This window comes from Sturnus vulgaris, chromosome 4 (assembly GCF_052056855.1).
Source record: "Sturnus vulgaris isolate bStuVul1 chromosome 4, bStuVul1.hap1, whole genome shotgun sequence".
Taxonomy (NCBI): Eukaryota; Metazoa; Chordata; class Aves; order Passeriformes; family Sturnidae; genus Sturnus; species Sturnus vulgaris.
The window spans coordinates 51,617,631-51,641,861 of record NC_142246.1 but is presented as its reverse complement, the minus strand read 5'-3'; positions in this window follow the sequence as shown (position 1 = coordinate 51,641,861).

Sequence of the window (24,231 nt, the reverse complement as noted above, 5' to 3'; positions counted from 1 at the left end):
TGTAAATTGTCAGCATATGAGACTGGAGAGAGACAGGAAGGCATTTACCTCTCTAAAGCTCTGAAAGGGCTACTTGAAATGTAATAACTTGCCCTATGAAAAATTGTCACTACCTGGATATTCCTAGAGAGCAATGGAAAATCTGTTGAAGGTTATCTTTCAACACTGTCATAGAGAGAATTGACAATGTTCCCAGAAGAGGCTGAGGTAAGGTTGAACATCTGTCCATTCTGGAAAATCTATTTCCAAGACTGGAGACAGTGGGACTTAAAGAAACTGTATTTATGAAATTGTGTATTTGATTGTCATAGTAGATGAAGAATATAACCTGCAGGAAGGGTCACAGGAATTGAATAGAACTCGGCTCCCTCTTACCTTATTGAACAATGAGTATACTGAAGTTTTATATCATAGTTTCACAAAATAATAGGCCTTTTTATCAGTCTTTGAAGAATGACACTGCAGAGTTTTGAAGACAGAGATAAGGCAGAGTTTTCCAAGAGGCTTTAACAGTGTCTTAAAGTTTTTTAAATCTGCGGTTGCATCAGCCTAAGCAAAGAAATTCGTCCTGCCACAGAGATTCAATGTATGGCGTGGGGAAGATTTATCATAAAGCCTTAGAAATTTTGGAAAAGAGTCAAATGGATTAATCTTTAGAGTAAAAATTTCTGGGAATGAGATAACCTCCATCTGATGGAACAAAGCACAAAGTATTCCACTGAGCACAGAATGAGAACTTTTGACTTTTATAATAGGTAAGAATTTCGATTGTGTCACTGGATGTTGTTTTTAAATGTGTGTTTATGAAATATGCAAAATTTAGTATCAGTGTTTCAGTGCAGCTGCATTCAGTTTTTTGCCAGTACAAGGATAATTAAAAAAAACAAACAAAAGCATACTGTGACATTTCCAGGAGAAAGTGTCTCTTATGAAAAACTTTCACCTGTTAGTAATAACACCCTCCAAATTAGGGATTAATTCAATATGATTCTGGATATAAAAGAGGAGACTGTGTACAGAGAATTATTCATGGAGTGCACAGCTCTGTGTGAGAATTAAACAAAAATCTTTGCTGAACAGCATAAGACTCCTATCTCACACTCATATTTTTTGCACAAAATCTTTGGCTCAAAGGTGTGACTCAACAGGGAGAAGGACTTGGGAGTAGTAGAACAAGAAGTACACTGGAAAGAAACCTGGCACTCTTCATGTTTGCCTAGCATGCCCGTAGACTTATGAGCCCCACAAACCCAGTTCAGAGGCTTGTGGGCTGCTAGGACGAAGCTAATTCTATTGATCTTAATCCTTCTAGAACAAAAGGGAAAATGCTAGAAGACCTTGTGCTCTGAAATCAGAGCTATAGTTATTATGTGGAAGACAGTCGGCCTTAAGACCCTTCCAGAATTGTCAATTTCCTTCCATTCACTTCTAGTGATCTTACCTTGACTTGACTCCATGAAAAGTAAAATCCATTTCCTCTTAGTCTTCTTGGTCAGTCAACTCATAAGGTTGCTCCAAATAGTTGATTCAAAGGAACAATGAGACAACTAAATCCGGAATGGACTTGAGTGGAGCTGACAGTCTGAGGGAGTAAAGCTGAAGAAGAACGGGAGGAAAGTCAGGAGAGACTGTATTTACAAAATATCTTTTGTGAAACTAGGGAGAGAAAACTTTTTCCTTTACTGCTGCTGCAGAGAGGCTTTGCCTATTTATGGACCTAATGCAAGTTATTTAGTTAAAAACAGGTATTAAAATTGAAAACTGGGAGAGAGAGAAGTTCAGCAGCGTGGAGTTAAAGAAGTTATTTACAATATTGCCTACATAGTCACCACTTGTTTATTTCTCTATTTCACTCCATGGGAGGATTTTCCCCTGTGCAGTTTATGGTACAATTAAAATAGAACAACATTTCCTTGCATGATTGTAAGCACAGCTTGTTTTATTTGAAATGGTCTATCCATTTGCACAACTGTGGTTCTGTTTTGTGTGTACCTGTGCTGTTGGTTCTGGCTTGTATAGATTAAAACTCTTTTCAATGCATGAAATCAGACTCTTTTCCATGCTTATCCCATGGAAAAATACTGTAGTCTTGCCTACTTGTTTAGATTAAGTTTATCTTTAGATTTGAGGTCAAGGGATTTTAGCTAGTGTCATTGTTATTTTTTGATTGTAATATGAGCACCAGTCTTGTCCTAGGATCATTTTGAAGTTTAGTATAAAAAATTCTCTGCTATTTCAAGAATCTTTAGAGTTGTTTGTGAGGACTATGGCCTTGATTTGTGTTGTTTCTGTAAGTTTCCTATGGAGTGTCAAGTACAAATTACTATGAAACATTTTTTGTCCAGACCTTTGTCATTGTGGACTACAAGATTTGATGACTGATTCACCTCAGCATGTTTCTTATATGCAGGACACAAGACTAATTTTAATAGAAAAATTTCGTGGAGCAAGGTGCTGCTCAGTTTAAAGAGAATAATTTTAATGAGTAGTATTATCCTGCCTCAATATTTTCAGATGCAATGGGTAAATTTCTACCTGGATATAAAGGTACCACTGTTTTTTATGGATGCTCTGTTTAAAAGCCAGCTTCCCACAATAGAAAGTTTTAGTTTTTTTGTTATTCTGAAAAAATGGGAAAAAATCTCAAACACATATTTATAGGTATGTGTTTACTATCCACTTCCTATACTGAAAGGTTTTAAAATCCTCTGTAAGGCATGAAATACCACTTGACTAATCAAAAGTTCTTGGAGAACATTCTTATAGATTTTGCCACTCTTTAGATTGCCTTAGTTGACTAGTGCATTCCACAGAGGATTTTATTTTCTGCTTATTTGTTCAGACTATTATTGACCAATGAAGGTAGTCTAAAATTCATCAGAATATTATTAGTTCATTATAAATTATTTTTCCTGTGCTGACAATATGTACCTATTTGATTGTCCCCTAGCTGAATGGGAACAATGCAGTCAAGTGGCCCTCAGACACAGTGCATTTTACATAAAGTATACTTAAAGCTTATTCCTTTTTTGTTCTGACTTCTTCTTCCTATTGCTGCACTCTTTGCTCCGTGCTTAGTTTGAATATGGACACTTCCCAATAAATATAGCCTAGACTTACCTGGCTATTGAGAAGCTATGAGTGGCTTGTGAATGAGTTCAACTGCATTAAAAAAAAAAATATCAATTTTTTAAGACTTTGATGTGAAGACCATTAGAATCAATGGAAAGTACTTTCCTGTAATTGAATAGAATTTGAACAAGTATCTGTAATGATTTTCCTATCTAGGATGCTTCCATGCCAGAAACTTAGTCAAGCACTTTTAAAAAAAATATGTTGATGTCCATGCAGTTATTGTTCCTTCTTGCAACCTCTTGATAAAATTAGTCTCCATTTTTCTAAATACTTGCACTACAAGTAATGTATTATCTAACAGTACCATGATTGATACCTACTCCCTTTCGTGCATTGAGGCACTTTAATGCTAACAGCATGGGAGAAAGAAACTTGCTGGAAATTCTTAAATGTGGCCAAGAGACACAAATCATGTCCATATGCCTTTCTGACTTAAGAATCTGCAAGTCTTCATCACCTCCTTGCAAATTTCAGGACAAAAATCAGAGAGTTCTGGACAGTTAATGCTGTGATCTGGCTTCTTTCCCTCATGAAAAAAAATCAGTTGTGAGCATTAGTGGTCCAGTTTAAATTGTTTACTCCCTCAGTGTGCTTGCCCACAATGACCACACATATTGATGTGAGCAAAGCCGAGAAGCTAAAGGTAATACATCTCCAATCAGCATTTACATCAATGGATTTTCTGGTGGATTATTGATTAGTTTGCCATGGAACAATGCCTCCAAGAGTGGCTTCTGCCTGGCGCCATTTCCTCCTGGCTAGACATATCCCCTGAAATTATGCAGAGCCCTGAACCATGCTGTGTTCATCCAAAAGAGAATCCATAAGCTCAGAGTGAAGAAGATTATTTTGATGTGAAAGCTCCACTCCTCATCTGTGCTTATTTGGCACATTTGGCAAGGATTATCACCAACTGACCTACCCCACGCTGAGCAGCTGGAGGAGTGATGTCACCCCACTCTGTAAAGGAAAAGATGAGTCAGTCTGTTCTTACTGCAATTCCTAATGCTGTTTATGTTTTCTTTTCTGAAGAACAGATAGTACCCGGTAGGTTCTGGTAAAGTCATAAGTAGGCAAGTATATCCTTACTTAGATGTAAATAAAAATTCTTACATCATTGGTGGTTTTCTTCCCCCTAGATCTCAAAAAAATTACTGAGGTATGTCATCTGCTGTGGCTAGGTAATTAAATGTTGTCATCCGTTCCATTTTCAAAACAGTTGTATACATTGCCATTACTTGTTTGAATTCTGTGTTTGACCAACAGTAAGGAACAAACCATTGTATGCTATTATGTATTTGGTCGTTCCTTCTTTCATCCTTTATAAAGATAGCCAATGCTGTAAGCTACAAGTTCTTGGAACAAACAAACGAAAATGCTAACAAATACTTTGTCCCTAACTGGAATTAATGCTGGAAAAATCATAAACTGTTCTAAGCAGGAGAATATTTTTTCCTCTCCAAAGTTCTCACCAAATATAAATGTCCAAATCCAGAAATCCTGAATCTGAGGTGAAAACTGAAATTCAAGTTTATAAGAATACTTTTTTTCTTTCCTCTCTCTTGTCTCTCCCAGATACTGAGGTTCTTTTTGAAGCTGAAATTTTGTTATTCTTAGAAAACTAAAGAGAAGTTCTGACCATGTGATGCTTATTTCACACTTCAGAACTGGCATTAGAAATTTTGTGATTGAAACACTGAGTGCTGTGCTAGGGAACAATGACATATGCCCATTTATTTCCTTTTAAATAGATAGGGCTGGAAAGAAATAGTGATATATCTTTAATAAACCATGAGAAAAGTTCAGATAGATAACTGGCTGCTCATTTATTCCATGAGAAAAGTGCAGGGAGATAACTGGATGATGAAACAGCAAGATAATAATCAGGAAATGGTTGCAACAATATGGATTTTCTGTACTTCTTCCCTCTGGCCCTCACCTCCAAGCTGTTAATAAAAAAATAATATCAAACTACTGCATTTTCTTCAGAAAACAATGTGTTTTGGACACTAGTGGCAAAACCATCCTTATCTAGTATTTCTCTTCAACGTTAATTTTCCAGATTTGACTCTGCCAAAATACCTGCTGCAAACACAAAAAAAATATTGTTCTTTCTGTTAATGTTGCTTCCCAGGAAATAAAACTATTTTCTTTTGATGCCTGTTTCCAAATACTGTACTTTTATTGGGGGGTGGGAGGTGGCAATAGATGGTAATGGAAGAATTTTTATGTAAACCATAATAAATTGGACAGCTCATTTTAGAGAGATCTGTTGCTGCATTAAGAATGTGTTTCTCAAATCTCCTGCGTGCAACACCATCTGTTTCTAAAGAGTAATATACCTGTCTAGCCTCAAGCTATTTTGCCAATGACTCAGGCAATCGAATGAAGCATCCAACAGCTAGATAAAGATAGCACTGCTGTCTACTTTAACCAGAGGAGCAATTTAAGCTTCTAAATCTCAGGAAAGCATGACTTTCTGCATGGAGGGTATACAGTAACTCCACAGTGTTTTGTTGGTACATATGAGGCTTGCAAATGAGAGCAGTTTCTGGACTGCAAAGCCACTGGCCCATAGTCTGGCAATGACATTACATGTAGAAAATATTTGTCTTGGAAGTCAAAAATAATTATTTTATATAAACATCACTGATTAAATTAATGTGTCATAAATAGGGATCAAAGAATATAAAAATTATCCTCTTCCTTGAAGCTGTTACAAAAGATTACTTTCAAGGTTAAATTTACCCCAACAGAGGATTTACAGAGGTCACCTATTTAAACACTGACCCTAAAAGCTATGTCTTAGACCTTATGAAGTCTCAAGTTTTGTGGCTGAGATTTGCATTTGCAAGATTTCACACATGGCATATTTAAATCAATGAAAATGTCACTGAATGAAATGCAATGCTCCAGACTGAATGGATGAACAGAATTTGGCCTTGTATAACTGATGATAGAGTTGCTGGCATGTTTGAATTCTCTGTACTGTGTTATATGTGAAGTAGCCAAAAAACCACATAGTTAGCTGGTCCTATTTTAAAAGGGGGATTATAATAAGTTCACATCAGCTAGAACTGGTATGATTCTTATTTCTGCTACTTCTGCAACTGCTGTATTATCAGTATTTATGATGCTATTCACAAAATCACACCTTTTTGCCTCACAACCTATGAGTGTTTGTCCTAAGCAATGAACTGCTTACGTAACTACTGGAGAGCAGCTGAACACAAAGTGGTGTTGGAACACAGTTCCAGTTATCTTCAGGAAGTCCTGAGCAGTGTGACGTGAACAGTATCCAAGCTGCTTACTCTTATTTTAAATAGACTTAGTGAAAGGCACTTGTAGGGATAGAAGTAGCAGTTTAAGGGAGGAAAATAAATTGTCTTTGCTTTTGTTTATGAGGAACTTCTTTCATGTAGAAAAAGTGCATGAGGAGGCAGGCCTTAAAATGTGATATAAAGCACTATTTGCTGACATAATGGGCATAGTACATATCCATTTATTTTCCAGAGCAAGGTATTGAGACATTACTGATGTAAAGGTTGAGACATTACTTCGGGGAAAAAATGCTTTGCCTTCCTCAACTGATATGAATTATTTTGAACTGCGTTATTAGAAGCAGTAGGTCCAGTCAGATACTCTTTGTAAACTGAAGACTGATAATTTAAAGTACACAATGAAATACACATTTGTGGACTCATTTGCCTTCAGAAGCAATTATCCATCTTAAACAGTCAAGAAGTCAAAACTGTATTTATGGACCTCTGCTTTAGGTGGAGTGATTGGCACGGTTCATAATGATGTTGAATGACGGAACTGATATTTATTTCATTCTGTACTGACTAAATTGTATTTCTTATTTATATTGAGATGCTCATTTCCTTGCTCCTGATGCAGTCTCATAATGCAAAAGTGAACATAAAATCAATAGCCCCTGTCTCAAAACAGTGTAGATCTTCTCTCCTGTACTATGGTCTCGAGATGGAAGTATCAACAAGTTAACCTATAAGCATGTCATAAAATCTATGCCCCTTGCACTGCCATCAAATATCTTAGTGACTAAGGACAACCACTTAAATCTTGTGTGCCTCTTCCACTAATCTCACTAAGGGGACCCTGGAATACTACTGAGTATTTGAGAAGTATTTTGTTCTCCTCATGTAGAGGATGCTTGATGAAAGTAAAGTAGGAAGAATATTATTTGCAATTGGGGCCTCATCATCTGCAGTTCACAACTACAGAGAAGTGATATGATGCCTGAGTTGGGGACAAGCTCTCCCTTTGCCCACAGTATGTCCCCATGCCCATGGCATGTGTGGGTGAAGGAAGTGAAGGCCAAACCACACGGATTCTCACCAGCCTCTCCTCCAACATCTAGCTCTGCATCAACAGGTAGTGCACGTTAACTACATTACTCTATCAGCACACATTTCCCACGTGCATTGATAGAGTAATTTAGATAATCTGAAGTAAGGTACAGCCAAGGGACTTGTATTTCTCTTTCTTCTGTACTTCAGGTTGTGGGAACCAGATTTGAGGTATAAGATCTTAGTGTATTCCATATAAATTAGCACAAGCTTTAAAGTTGGCTTCGGTATATAAATGCCCCAAAAAGTCGTGCTATATTTGTACATTATTGAGCCTAAAAATGTGAATGTGTGACTGAAATTAACTAAAAAAAATTCTGCACTGAATTTCAGTAGGATTTGTATCTAACATTTTTTGGGTCAAAAAGTAAAAATGGAAAAGACAAAATCCAATAAGCCCCCAATCAACGGATAGGGAATTTTGAAAAGCATTGTAATAAATACAACACATTCTACAAATGCATTTTAGAAGCATTTCAGAGGCCTTGCTGATGTGTGGTTACTGCACTGCGAAGAGAGAGAAAGGACAGCAACACGCCCAGACCTCTTTTGGGGGGAAAAAGGCCAACTTTATTGTACAGACAACCTGTATTTAAAGTGTGTTACGTGCAGCTAGGACAGGACAGTAGTTCATTGGATAATTGGGAAAAACATCCTTGGGACAGTACCTCAGGATGTATCCCACGGGAAAGACACCAGGTGTTAATCTTTATTATGAATTCCATTCTGTTTTTCACCATATTATCACCCTGGGAGACTTCCTCGCTAACTGAAGCTTGTAGTCAGCTTGTCAGCCTGGGAATGGACCTCAGAGTCAGGAGAAATCCAGGCCTGAAAAGAATTTCCAAGCTGTAATTCCCTAGCTCTCTAAATGTGTGTGTCCACGCTGATGATAATACACATCTTGGCAGAGGGCAAGAGGAGAATTACAGCTTCATGGAGACAGTATGCCAGAGCCCTGTGACATCAAACCTCTGATTTAGAGTTTATGATATATAGGGCTTAAGTAAGCTTGTTGGGAACAACTATAGTGGAGAATAAGCTGTTTCATAAATCTCTGCACTGTACAATCTATGCACTGTATTGCAAATCAAAACAGTGTTGAAGCAAAGTACATTGATTGTCCCTGAGCCACTACCAGCTTTAATAATGGAATTGCTGCAGATGCATGTTTGAAGGGGCTTTGTTTAAAGCCCTTGTTTTATTTACAGCACAGATGAAAACTACTCTGCAGTAATAAGCTTCCCCTTCTCAACAGTGTGTATTTGTTAATTCTGGTTACCCCTGATTCCTGATTTTGAAAGAGACTTTGTCTTGATTCATTGGGCAATTTATGCACCATTTACATGCAGTTCCCCAAGTGTTATTTGAAGTAATTGAGTACATATTTTTATGATCTATAAAACAGTCCTTTAAATTTGTACCCATGAGAAAACTCTTTATGATGAACCAAAGAGTAACCATCCAAGTATGAATAGCATCTGAAAATCAGGGGCAAAATTTTCCCATAGCACTTCAAGTGCTTAAAACTTCATAGTAATTCTTTCTTTATTGCAGTTACTTACTCTGCATATGATACTTCTCATGTGTAACATTCTAAGTATTTTATCAGGAAAAGTAGCTACTATTTTCCCTTCCCACCCACTGCTTTTCATTGTGGCAAAGCAGGAGTGGAGAATAATCAGGCAATTTTTTGAAGTGTTGTAGAACATGTGCCATGAAGATGAGAATAAAATCCTGATCTCACCTCTCCAGTCACATGATTTGCAAGAACCCTACGTCCTGTGAAGGGGCAGTATGGAGTGGTGCCACTGGAAGGAGGCTGTTGGGATTGTCAGAAAAGGAGTTTTAATGCCTGCACATGTTCCCCAAAAAGGAAAATATAACCACAGCTTTGCTGAATATTTTGAGAAGGCATTAACTGGTCACATTAAAGGTCTACCTATGACAAGAAAACAAAAGTAATTGTATCTAAAGAAAAAAAAAAAAAAAAAGTTTTAAACCTGGCACTCATTCCCTTTTTAGTTCAAATTCTCATCATCAGAGGTTGCTATTTATGCATTTCATTAAATAGCAGAGTAGTTCTTTGCATCACCATTTTCTATACTTGTTTGGCTCTCCTGAAGAATTTTCACTGCTACATAACTCTCATGGTTTCTTTGCCAATCAAACTGATAAGCTTTTGTGTGCTGTTTTTTCTCTTTGCTGATTTCATTATTGTTTTAAATTGCTAACCTTGCACTTTTTTTGTTAAGAAATGGAAACATAATATTCTTTGGGAAGCAACTAATTATAAATTTACACCTCTTTACCAGTAAAATTTCATGCAAATAAAATTATATAGATGCATAAAGCAAAATGTGGATGTGAATCCGTACAGGGAAGGAAAGGCAATATGTGTTCCATTATTGCTGTTTTTTTGTTGCCTTTTGTTTCCTCAGAAAAACAGCTACCTGATGTTATAACTTAAAGAAACTTCTTCTAAAACCTGTCCTTCCCCACCAACCCCCACCCAAAGTCTCACTTTAATAAACTGGCAAAATTTTATGGTACTTATTCACTTGATCTTCTTGATAAAAAACATCATCCTTCCAACATATTTTACTATCACTGCCTTTTCAAAAAAAACCTTGGGAAGCTAGTGTATATATAGTAAAAAAATAGTTTAGGACCCTCTGTCTTTTTTATAAATGGATGGAAATGACAGAGCTATAAAAAAAAGAAATTAACCTTCTTTTAGAAAGACCCTTGTTTTAAAAAAACCCAGCTGGCACCATGAAAGAAAGTCAGAACAAGTTTCTAAATTTCCTGTTATCTATCCATCTGCTTTCTGTGCCAAATGTGGACGACATTATGAATAAAAACATTGAATAAAGACTGAGTGAAGACCTGCTAGTATGCTTCATACTCAGATATTCAGGGCTAGAAAATTAGATACTTAGAAGACGACTGCATTAATTAGTAATCTTGTTGTCTTCAGGTGATCAGACATGTATAATCAGGATGATATCATTAGATCAGAATGCTTACGGCCAAATATTTATATAACTTATCCATGGACTTTTTCTTCATTAATCTGTTGCACCATTGTTACCTTATAACCTGCATGGAAGAACAACTCTAGGAAATCCTTGCATCTCAGTAAGCACATATGTTTTGCATTTTTTGTTTTTATGGTGAAATTTTAACACATGTTAATTTAAAACAAGTGTTTCAGATGTCCTTATGAAAAAGAATTCCACATTGAGAAGATATATAAATTAAAATCCTACTCAATACTCAACATTAACTGAGCAATAACTAAACTCAAGTTCAGTGCAAAATTAGCATTTCATGTTTGAGGTGTACAAAATATTTTTAAGAATTTTCAAATTCAATAAATTACTCAAGTTTACAAAAATCGCTTAAATCCATCATGGAGGGGGATAATGTTTTGGAATCAGTAATGACTTGCTTCCCTTACGTTAATTAGGCAAGCCACAGTTCCTTCATTGTCAGAAGAATATGGAAATTGCACAACTAAGATGAAATATCAACATATACTTTTGTCCCTAATCTGTGTCGTATGTGCATGGGAGAATAACTGCAGCTTTAAAAGGATCAATGTTTCTCCATCCTGTGGTATGTTCTGCATCTGTGAATTTTGAAAAAGGCAAATCCCCCAACTCTTTGCCTAGAATATAAGTGGGAGAAGATTAACACCCAATATTTGCAAGAATGGAAAGCACCCTAATTATTCTGTTATGCCATGGGATGCTGACAGGGCTTGTGTACATGAAATAGCATCAGATGAAAACCCCTAAAATTCCCAGGGGATTTATCTCTACTATAAATTACTTGATAATCCTAGTCTTTTTTAGAGTGCTTTAAGGTCCCTGTGTAGAACCAGGCAGAAAACTGCTCCCAGAGAGGAGTTATCATCCTTTCACCGTCAAAATAGGTGAAAGCCAAGTTGGAACTCTTCAGATTCTAGTGTTATTCAATATTTTTCTTAGTGGCACAAGTGAAGAAATAGAGTATGTGAGTATGCTTCTCACAGATGCTGCTGACACCTGCCTAGGAAACCTGTCAAAATTTTCTAAAGGGTTTACTTCCAAAAGTATCTTTACAAATAGAAGACGTGATTGAAAACACAAGCTATTTCAGTTAGTTCATGATATTGGATTCAGATAGAAATAACCAGCTGAACAAGAAGGGGATGGAAACGGTAAAATGTAGTAATGTTCTTGTACTTATACCTGGTCATAGATTAAATATGAATTTACAATGTTTCCCTGTTATAAACATGATAAATGACATCCAGCAATCAGTATAAAAGAGTTTAACCTGCAAAACCTGTGAATTAGTAACTCTGATCAGACCTGGTGTAAGTCATGAAGTGCTTCAGTTAATAATTTACAGTCTCATACTTCATGTCTGCAGTTGCATGATGAGCTAAGACTAGAAAGGCTTGCTTTATGATATATTTGATTGAGCATGTCAAGGCTGCTGACATACCTTCTCTCACAGTATAATTAGATTCTCTCACACATAATTAGATTATTTTTTTCTTATTTACAATGTCACCATGGCATAAAATTGCTTTATTTATTGAACTGCCTTATTTATTTTAGTTTCAAAAGAATATTAAACACATTTGCTAATCAATAGCAGTAGGTACTTCAGACAAGGGTGGAGCAGGAAAATTATTTTAAAAGAGTGATGTAAAGTCATTGGGATGTGCTGGATTATAAGTCTCCCACTTGCAAGGCTACATACAGATTCTCATTCCATGTCCAGAAAGTCATCTTGGGCAATTCGGTGGTCACGGATCAATCTGTAAAGCTCAAACTGATTACCTGAAATAACAAGGAGTGGTACTGAAGTAGGCTCCAAGTGAACAAAGTTTGTGAGAGAACAAGTCTGATAAACTCTACTTATTTTTATTTTTGACTTAAAAAAGATGTGAGAATTGAATTAGTTGTACTGGGATATGACAGCAGATAGCTGCTCACAAGCATGTTTTTTATATGGGCCATTCTAGAAAGAGAAAAAGAAGCAGGTTGCCTTCTTTCAGAAGCTTATTCAATAAAGGAACTATTGTGGAAATCCTGCAATGAATCCTAGTAACAGAAAAATGTTGCTTTCCTGTAGGCAAATAATTGGTCTGAAAAGGACCACAAAGCTCAGTTGACTATTTCAGGTTCAGGAAGTAATGATACTTGTGGAGGAAAAGTTTAAGGCACCTTCCTTTAGTCTAACACATTCAATTGCTTTTCTCGAATCCCTACAGCTGCAGGTTACTGTTCAGTTACACAAGTTACTAAAGGGATTGTGCTCAATTATTTTTAGATCTGGAGAGGGTGTAATTATTCATCCTTATTGCCAAGCAGAGATAAAAATCTTGGTCCCTTCACCTCCGCTTCATTTGGCCACATAACCTGGGAAGAGATTAGGCAGTGCCCCAACCCATTATGCAGTTCATCTGCAATTCTTACCATGCCGGGCTACTCCTTCGTAGGGACAGGTAGTCACGCTTCTGGATTTTGGGACCCTTTCCATTGCAGAGCTAGAAGCATTGCAACAATTCTGTGATCTGTGTAAGTTCAGAAAACCATCCCAGAGTTGTGCCATAGGGTCCTATAAAACCGTAATGGAGAACACATGCTGTATGATGTCAGCTCATGAGAGAAGCAAGCAGGCAGCAAGTTCCGTAGTTAGTTTTACCATTAACCCTGCTTTTCATTATTTTATTAGCTTAGTGAAAAAAATTTACTTTGCAGATTTCTTTTCAGATAGGCAAAAGCAGGAGTCATAGAAGTCCACAACTGTACATGTACTCATTGATGTATGAAGTACGTGTTGACATGAGGCATTCCTCTGTGTGAGGAGCTGCAGGCGCACCAAGCTGGCATGCAAGAGCTGCTGAGTGACAGCCAGGGACCAGATAACCAATGATGTGCAAGTTTTGAGAGCTGGATCAGGAGCATAAGACTTAAACGCAGCACTGATGGTGGCAGCAGTACATGGCTCTTTACAGTTGCCTGTTTGAGAAGCAGCACAGCTTCAGTAAATCCTCAGCAAACTTAGTTTTATCCTCTTGCATTTTAATGAAGTCATAGAACAGACTCTTTGCTAAACAAAGAATCCAGACGTCCCTCAGGTAGTAACAGCATGACATTACTGAGACATCCCTAATGCAAATCATGCAATCTGCTGTCTCCACAATCCCTGAAGCATCCAGAGGTAGACATGCTGGCATTCATAAACCTCAGATGTAGGAGTACCAGGCTTTTATCAGAACAGAAGTAATTCTGTTGCCCTGAAGCTGAACCCATTATCTGTGCTGGTTCAAGACAGCATCTCTACTTAAAGGCAGAACCAGGTAAAAATACCATGGATGCTGTCAAGACAGGAACAATAATTCATTTTCCCTTTTGGACTGGAGTGAGATTTGTCATCTTGGGCTTTGATCTAAGAAGTAGCTGCCATTACTGCTGCAAAGTGCAAGAGATTATAGCTTTTCTTCTAGTTTTTACTGATTTCTATCCTTCTGCACTGAAAGGAGGGGGTTAGCCAGCCTTGCATTAGCTGGTGCTCACCTATCTGTCTTGTTTACAGCTTGTTATACATTTAGACTTTCTCCTCAGCGAGGGTGGGGCTGTTGCCTCTAAGAGGTTCACATACTGCTCTTAAGGACTGAGAAGCAGCTTTCACTCATCATAGATTCGTAAAATCCAAATGGTTTGGGCTGAAATGAACATTGAAGATCATATCTTTCCAACTCCTCTGCTATGAGCAAGGACATCTTCCACTGGAGCAGATTGCTCAGAACTTCATTCAACCTGGCCTTCAACACTTCCAGGAATGAAGGATCCACAACTTGCCTGGGAAACCTGCTCCACTGTCTCATCACCACCAAAGTAAAGATTTTTTTCCTAGTTTTTGATATAAACCTATCCTCTTTCAGTTTAAAGCTATTTACTCCTCATCCTATCACTATATGCCTTTGTAGTAGCTTTCTTGTAGGCTCTCTTTAGGTACTGGAAGGCTGCTATCAGAAGCCTTATCTTCCCCAGGCTGAACAACCCCAAATTTTTCATCCTGTCTTCATAGGAGAGTAGTTGACTTCTTAAGAAATACATCTGGTCTGACATCCCTCCTGTCAGGAAGAAGCCAAGGATGTGGGTCAAAGGGATTCTCATTCACTAAGTTCTCTTTATGACATGGAGAGCATTGGAAGAATTTGAGTGAAAAGTACATACTGTCCATGCTTTGCTTTGACATTTCACTTCTGATGCTGAGCAGAGTTAAAAGATTGGGATATTTTGGGTTTTTCTCAGAAGAAAATCTCCACTTTTCTTGTCCATCAAGATACAATTTGAAAATTCTAGCCTTCTCTCTGAGTTTAGGAAAATACCTCTTGGTACGAAAAATGAACCAAACTCTCCCCATTCGTTCAGACAGAATTGCTTACAATGTAATTTATGGTCTCCAGCAGCAGGGCAGATTGGCTTTCTGAAGTGTTTCAAAATGTAAAAAGTATATTATAGATTCCCTAAAGATGTTGATACTCATTTTACTACTTTCCTGTTGCTATGCTACTTGCCTGACTAACACTAGTGCTGTCCTTGAGCAGGCACCCAGTTGCCGCTTCAAGTAGAACTTGTGAATCTCCAGGACATGGCAGGAATTTTCCACTGTCTTCATTTAATTCCTCTACAAAGAAAGCACACAGACATTAGACAGGTACTTAAAAAAAAAGCAACAACATTGTGGCAATGTGGAAAAAATGTGATTATGAAACCAAAACATGCTGTTTAGGTTTCTGGAAAATGAGATTCACAAAGACATGGGTGACTAAAGGGAAGAAAATAAAACTGAATGTAATTACAGTTAAACTCATGGTAAACTTCACTTTTTCAGGCTAGATTTATGCACATTTAGTGAGGACAACTGGCCTGCTAAATTGCAGAGTGGAATTCAAAACTGACGGAAGCCAGCTCAAGGAATGTGACTATCTCTTGGAAGTGGCAATGCCCATTTATTATGGCAAGAATAACTTCTGTGCTTGACCAAACAACTACCCAGTGAGAGGGGAAAATTCTTGTATCATGGTTAAGGGAATACAAGCATTATTTTCAGGGTTTTTCTTGTGCTGCAGCCAATAACTCACATTAAAAAGTTGCAGTCAACAACTCAATGTAAACAAATATTAATTAGGTCAATACAGGTGACTCATTTCTGGTTTATGAGACAACAGTGGTGCCCTTCGTCTTTGTTCAAGCCCATTTAAACTAACTCCTAGTTAGTTTGTTGGTTTTCTGGCCATAGCACATGATTTGATGTAGATTCTCCTGTTGCCAAGGGCTCCATGACTCCTAAAAAATACTGACCAGCTTTTAGTGAGGCTTGGAAACAGTTTTTTCCTTACTCTTTTCTGAAACAGGCCCTCTGAGCACCTTAAATCAGTGAGATATATGTTCATAAAATAATCAGCACTGCAAAAAGAGGAATATTGTATTTGCTGGCCTTTTGAAACAAATAAATAACTTTATCTGACTGTGCGCTGAGAATTACTAGCAAAACTGTATGGTTTACAGCATGTAGCTGCATTTATTGTTTATTTGATTAATTAGGAGTAGTCAGGGTTTTAAAGTAAGTTTTTCTCACGCTGTCTCAAAAAATATTTCTTGATGCTTGTTTACTGCAGTCATCTTGGCCTTGCTTAAAACATTGACATCTCAACTAAGAATAGAACATATATTGTACTACATGCCAGATGCAAAATAATTTAAAAATTGTATACTTTCCTTAAACTAATCTCATTTTTCCTGGCTTCTGGTTGTATAAAATAGTTTTATAGTTAAAAGAGAATTTGCATAATGCTTTTTAAAGTCTTAATAGCTGTAATAATTTGAATCTACTATGGAGTGTTTATAATGTATAGTGAGCTGAAGCATTTAATTGTTTAAAAAGGAATATTAAGGCACATCTTCAAATCAAAATAGTAATGGGAATATTAGGTATGATGGGTTTTGTTATTTTTTCCTAATTGCATCTGGACATCCAATTTTATTACTTCTTTTGAAGCCCAAATGACCATGAAAACTGAAGTTAAATCTTCACTATCAGAGATATGCTGAAATAAGCTCTCTGCAGGTGCTTTATTTAGTATCCTCTCTGGGACTGCAGCAGTTGGCTCTGTGGAGACCTGATCCTTCCCCCAGTCAATCAATGTTTTCCCATTCATGTTCTTTCAGCTAGGTTCGAGCTTGTATTATGATTGGTGGGTTTTATTTATTTACTGGAATATGAAAGACAAAAAATATGAGTCCTTATCTTCAGGGTGCTATTTAGGCAGCTATCAATCTCGTCAAGAGGTGCAGCAGATCTGACATGAAGGACCTGCAGCTGTCCCAGAACAAAACATACATTGCACATAATAACAGTCCCACACAGATTTCCCCTCTCAAGTGTCCAGGCCAGATACCACAGCATAGAATCAATGCAAATCTCTGAGCAGTGTAACATGGCCATTTTCCACAGATTTGATGCAATTCATCTTTTCAAACACACTTTCTTTTTCTGATGATGGTTTTAAGTGGGAAAGTCGTTTCTTTGGTAACTGTAAAGAATTTTACGGCAGCTTTGTCAGGAAAGCATAATTTTGACTCAATCCTGCCATCTTGGAGAGATGAGGTAAAATTTAATAGCTGTGCAATGAAACCAGCAGTAAGGAACAACAAAATTTCTACCATGCCACGTGGTTGTGCTGAGTGAGATGTACTGGCTCTTCTTTTGAAGTGCCTGTGAGAGACTGGAAAAGGTGGTCTGTTTCAAGACATCTTGGAGGCTTGGAATGTGTGATGGGAGGTGGGTCAGGCTTTACTCTGGTGAGGTGGTGCTCTGCCACAACACTCCCCGGTCCCAGTGTCTGTCAGTCGTGGCACACTGGAGGCAGCCCCCCAGTGTCACCTAACCCACCCTTGAGTCGCCCAAAGTCCCACCAGGGAGGAAGGCCCAGGATGGGCCAAGATGATTTAAGAAGGGTTATCTCAAGGCAAGCATGTTCTTCTTTAACCCTACCTTCATCCTGGAGCTTTACATCACAAGAACCCAGGAGATGATAGCTGTTTGTGTTTCTATATCTTTCCTGTCTTTCTGTTTTTCTCCCTTTCTTCTTTTAACTCTCTTCTCACAGAATGTAGCATTGAATGGTTTGAAGGTTTTCTATGTTCAGTGTTCTAAGTAGTTTGCCAGCAAACTTTTGTGTGTTTTTACCTTTTGAGAATATTTGGTTGTGACTACCCAGAGCAAAAAATACCTTGGTTTAGCTTGATGTTTGAGTGGTGCAGGTTCAACAGTACCATAAATTGAGAACAGAATTTCCATTTTATCAGGAATTCTAACATCTAAATAATACATTCCAAACTGGAAGAGAAAGTTGATAGTTGACATTTTTCATAAAACAAAAAGTTCTGATTGTTTGGTGAGGTTTTTTCTTAATTTAATGGTGGAGGGTTTTTTAGTGTGATTATTTTTATTTGTCCTTAATATTTTTACCACATTGAGGCATAGAATATATATGTCATATCCAAAACAAAACAGAAGGAATATTAAGTGCATTAAATCAGATTTTGATGCAAAAATAATTTGTATTGAAACATTTCTTCTCTTTACAGAAGACTGTGAAAACTAACTTCAAAATTTTTAACATGAAGGGAACAGCTTTTGATTTTAAACAAACTGTTTGTTTACTGTTTTGAACAACTTGGCATCTTGCTTCTTATTGTCATTGTGATGATTAATTTTATCCATGATTTAGAACAAATCAATGCATATTGTTGAAGTTTCATGTTAATCCACTGTACAATTCAGAACCTACATCTCTGACTTTTTACCGTGGCTGTTCATAATGAAAGATCAATAAGCACATATAGATTTATTTATTAAAGATTGTATGCTCTTTAGTATGAAAGTAACATGATCTATGTTCTGAAGGTAGAATCTGCTATGATCCACCTGGGAAATAATTTATGTAATTAGGGGATGGTAGTCTAGTCTTTTATCACTGCAGGCAAGGCAGGAATTTTTTTCAGAGACAATGATGGTGTGTTTTATACCATTTGGTATCAGTAAGTCCCTTAAGGGCTGAACATAAATGCAAATAAATTAGGAGCTTCGTTGCATATTTGCAATTTATGACAGAGTGCAGTTTCACCTACCAGCAGGAATACCATAAGAAAAGCAATTCTCTACTAGATCTCTGACACTTGCTTTGGGATTGTAGGGGGAAAAAATTACCCAGGCAAAACAGAGTTCCTGTTTGCTCCAGAAATTTGAAATTTTTACTGTTTATGAATTTCAAGTCTGAGTACCATTCCAAGTTTGTTCCTTCTCCCCTTTTCTTGCCATTCTTATTGCAGATTTTTGGAAGTAGAAATGTTGGGTGCCTGAACACACACACGTCACAAAAATGCTGCTTAAAATGTTTGTTGTAACATTCCTTTACCTCACTTATCTGATAAAAATTAAATTGTCTTAATACATAATATTATACTGTACCTTATAGATCAGAGTGAGCTGTTTTAATAAAAACTTTTTTCATCTGTAGTGACTCAAATGCTTGGCTCAGGGGTGTGAAAAGGATATTTCGCCATGCCTTCACAATGTAAACAATCTTGCATGAGCTTTGCAGTGGCATTGATGGAAGTGAGCACATTCAGTGATGTTCCTCTGTCCATGTGACATTCAGTTCTCTGCTTGCATGCTGCAACTTTGTGTTCGTAGACAAGATCAATTGAACCTGCAAATCTTTTCATCCTTTTGTATGCACTGATGTTATTGTTCTGCAAAGAAAGTCACCTTTTGGAGCACAGAGAAACTGGGGTACAAGGGGAGGTTCCCAATGCCAAACTGAGTGTGTGTGTCAAGGGACTTAAAACTGCAGCAACTTCTGCTGGGAATTGATTTGTAAAATCAGGTCTTCCAGTGTGGGTGATTGGAATTGGAGTGTTTTATTGAAGTTGTGGCTGAAAGGTTTTGGAGACATCTCTGATGATTTTCTATCTTCACTTAATTTTTACTGTACAAGACTACTAATCTGTTTATTTATTTACATCATAATTTTTCTGCATGGCCATCTGTTTGACCTCTGGAATGCTTATAACAGGAAGTTATAACCTGGAAGAGCTCGACCTGAAATGAGCTGCTATTTTCTTGGTTTTCCAACCCATGTCCTTGGTTTCTTTTTTCTTGTCTATTTTTTTTTAAGACAAAGTACATGCTTGTGGAAACTTCAACCTGAAAACCTTCCTGTTTACTGGTACATTTAACTGTCAGATATATTGAAGGCTTTTAGTAAACATAATTCTGCTTTGAAAATAGCCACATCTAGATAGAAAGATGTTTTCAGGTTATAAGACCATTTTAGATTGTTTCTTTGAATGGGTAATTCCAAAGTAGCTTATTATCCTTTCTTCATCCTGCAGAAAGAACAAAAGTGCCTTTATGTTTTCTCAAGGCATAACGTAGTTTGAAGTGTTTGAAAACTGCATGCTGAAAATCCTCCATTTCTGGCTTTCCATTGAATCCAAAGAGTGTGCCAGTGCCTGGTGCTCCAGATACATGCAAATATATGTGCACCTGTCTGCAGTGGAGCTCTTCACATTGATAGAAATGTTGCTGTTTACTTCAGTGATTGCCCATTGAAATAATGATAGTACATTTATATTTAGATAGTAGCATCTATTTCAAACGATCCTGAAGAACCTTATCATCGTTAAGATTCTCTGTCAGTCATGAGGAATCCTTAGGGATTTCAGTGCATCACGTTTGGATTTTATCACAGGAACAGGGACATGGAGATTTGGGGGATTTGGGGCATGATCTTCTGAGTCAATTTGCAGTCTTCACCCCTTTGAAAGGAAAAATCTCTGCTATTTGTTGAATTTAAACATATTTTTGGTAACATGAAGCAACTTCCAATCAAGGTGTGTGACAAGATAGCTGAAAAATTGACTGGTATTGGGGGCTGAAAGGGCAGTGGTCAGTGGTGCTAAGTTCACTAGTAGGCAGTTAACAGTGTCATGCCTCAGGATCTCATACTAGGGGGCCAGGAATATGTCATGTCTTTATTAAAAACCTAAAAAACAGGATGGAGTATCCCAGAAGACTTTTCAGGTGATACCAGATTGTGGATGGCTGCACAATGGAAAGCAGGGCTGCTACTCAAAGCAGCTGAACAATGGTGAGAAAGTGGGCTAACAGGAGTATTACAGATCCAAGTGCCACGTGCTGTAGATGGGATGAGGAAGCCCATTTTCAGACCAGGTTGTATAGGGCCAAACATCTGGAAAGTAGCTTGGCAGAAAAAAACCCCCAGGGCTGTCCCTGTGAAAAGCAATTTGAAGTGGAATCATCAGCGTGCCCTTGCAGCAGAGAAAGTCAGATACATTCTGGGATGTATTAGGAGGGCTGAGGGAGAGGATCCTTCCTCTCTGCTCAACACTGAATCCTGTGTGAGCTCACCAGCACAAGATAAATAGAGATATACCAGAGTGAGGCTTGTGTGGAGCCACTGACATAATGGGAGACTGCAGCATGAGGTGTATGGGGGAGAGGCTGTGAGCTGGGGACCTTCCCTTGGAGAAGAGGAAGTGGAATTTTATTTCTGTGTACAGCTGCCTAATGGGATTATGTGGAGGAGCTGGAGCCTGAGTTTTGTCAGAGAAAATCAGTGGAAGGATTAGAGACAATGAGCAATAGTTCAGATCCTTACTATGAGTTCTCCAAAACAGCATGTACACATCCACTTTAGATCTATAAATACCTTGCAAAAGTTTAATTTTGACAGGATTTGGGATGGCATGTATCCAAGGAAACTATTTTCTCGTCAAGTAGAGTAAAAACTGCATTAATATCACATACATTAATATATGCCAAATGAAGAGTTTTTAAAGTATTTTACATATGTACATCTAAACTTGTAATTTTATATAAATACCTTAAGTACAATTATTCTGCATTTAGAAATTACTGTGGGGTTTTTTTTGCATATTGAATGTTCTTATATTTTAATTTAGAGCTTTCTAATCTAAACCATAAGAATCCTTTTCACTATCAAGTAATCATTTCTAAATATTTTTTTTCTAGAATGTAAGAGATGAATTTTTTAGCACACGAAATTCTAAGCTGATCCATCTGCATTTGTTCATGTGACAAATGAGGGAAGAAGAAAATATAAAATTTTGTTTCCGAAGACAATTCAGATGTTTTTTCCTTTCTTATGCAAATGGAAATCTTTGGTATAAGATCATGTGCAAGACTTTTAGAGAGAGAGGAAGAGAGGATAAAAATCTGGGATTACAGCTGTTAGGTAATGATCAGCAATTTTTAAAGTTCTTTCCAGACTGTTGCCTTTTTAATGTTGGAAAAAAGTATTTAACAGATCCAAGTAATATTACTTTAGTTGAGCTAAATACTTTTAAAGACATTAATAGCCATGGTTGTATTAGCAGTAGAAGCACAAGCCACTTACTGCACCTGATGTTTCCTCTAATTCCCAAGTGCCAGTACAGAGAACAGAGAGTGTGTGCAAGGTTAGCTCCCTTCTCCATGGCCTCAAAGGTGGCAGTCCATCCTGCCTCAGCAAGAAAAGGACAGGAGAAAGCAAGGTTGGGATACACAGGGAATGCTCATTTTCTGCATCCTAACCATTCATCTTCCATGATAAGCAGGAGAGCAAAGGGTGCCTAAGTTAATAAAGTGGTGTTAAAATCTTACAGTGAATTTCTTGTAGGAAGATTGCTGTGGTATTTTGCTTCAAATAATTTACAGAGGAAAAATGCCATTTCTTTGTACTTCATAAGAATTATTTCCTTTTGATGCTTTAGCTCTTAGCACCTTTTGGCTTTTTGTTTTAAATTGCAGCAGTCCTTTTTCAGGCCTTTTCTCTGTCTTAGGCCTTCTTTTGGAAATTACATTACTTCTAGGGAAAATACATGTTTTATTAGTGCTCCAACTTCCTAACTCCAAGGAGAAGAGCGTATCTCTTTTCCTATAAGACAATATGTATTGTGTTGTATAGGACAAAGTAATGATTTCTTAGAGGCCTATCAATGGAGCTGATTGAAAACTGCAAAATATATCAATAAACTGTTGATAAATGTAAAAATCAGCAGCTTAGCTGCTCCTTTATCCCTTTTCTTGCTTTTAGCAGGGAGCAGCAGACTATTACCATTTCTGCAGAAGCAGAAATATGCTTAGTATTCTATGAAAATATATTCTCTAAACTATGCCTCTGAAATCAGAATATTTTAAATTCACAAATTTGAGTACTTATACCACAAGCATTTTGGATGGAAGGAATTTTTGGGTTCCTTAAAATACATGTAAGATTTCTGAAAGGGAACTGCTTAAAAAACCTACAGTAAATACGTTTCTGCTTTCTTTGCACCTTGGATCATAATATCTGTGATATTATGAAATGCATAAACAATGCTGAGAGAAAATAAGAGATAATACAACTAATATTAGAGTATCAGAGTAGCCTATTTTTAAAAAAAAATCCACCAGTAAAGCATGTAGTGCTTTAGGTGCCCAGAAAAAAACACAGACCAAAGCAACCCAAAAAATTAGAAAACACAAACCAACTCACACAGCATTCGTGATTATTCATGACCTTTCCTTACTATGTTTAGATAGGTAGCTCCTTTTAAGTTGTTTCCTTTTCATAGCAAACCCAGAGATTTGTTGACTAATTTCACATCTCTCTTATGAATACATTCATTCATTCATAGAACAGAAGCTACTCAGTGATTTTTACAGCACTCAGATGCCCCTAAAATTTGTCCCATAGGAGATTTATGAGGAAGCAGTGAGGAAGCCATGAACATGCGGTTGCACGAAAAGCACCAATTACCTGTTTATGCCTTCAGCATTTGTCTGGCAAAGCCAATTTCAAGAGGAAGGAGGTTCCAAGAATAGGCTGCAGTCTTCTGGTGTGGAAGCGGAACCCAGAGAGTTTTCCAGTGTCTTTTCATTCCACCAAGAAACTGGGAAATCTTTTCCTACTGTGTTCTACTTGTAGGGAAGAAACATCGTGCTACCTGTTGAGGGGCCAAATTGACTCTTCAGGAGTGTGATGTTGTAGCTAAGAAAACCTATTATTTATTTACAAGGTTGAACCACAGTGTCCCAACTTAAATGATAAGTGAACCCCTGAGATCTCATAATTGGTGGAGATGGAGTTTGACTAGTGTAGGAGATGCTAAGCCCTCAAGAAACAACTGTATACCAAAGGAAAGGGTTAATATAAGTGACACTTTTTGCATAAGTATCCAATACTAAAATAATAATACTTTTTAAAAAGTTATACTTTTTCCATAAATATCAAATCAGTTAAAAACAAACCATATCACTCAATTGGCCACAGTCCTCACCACTGGTGGCCAGTGAATCCCTCCCGTGTATTTTTGTCCTTCTCTATAAGAGCTTCTCAGGTATTTTGTCATGTCTGAACATTAATTCGGTATTTCCGTATTCCCTTCTGAAAGTGTATGATGTAATCCATACATTTTAGCCTTGTACAGGCTAATTAAATAAAACTTTTATTGGTCTTTACAATCCACAGTAAAGATCTGCCATATACAACCATAATTATGGCTGAGTATTTCATTGAGTCAGAGATCTTCAATCATGATCAGAGGTTTTTTTGCTTAAGGGGGGTGGAGAGTAGCACAGT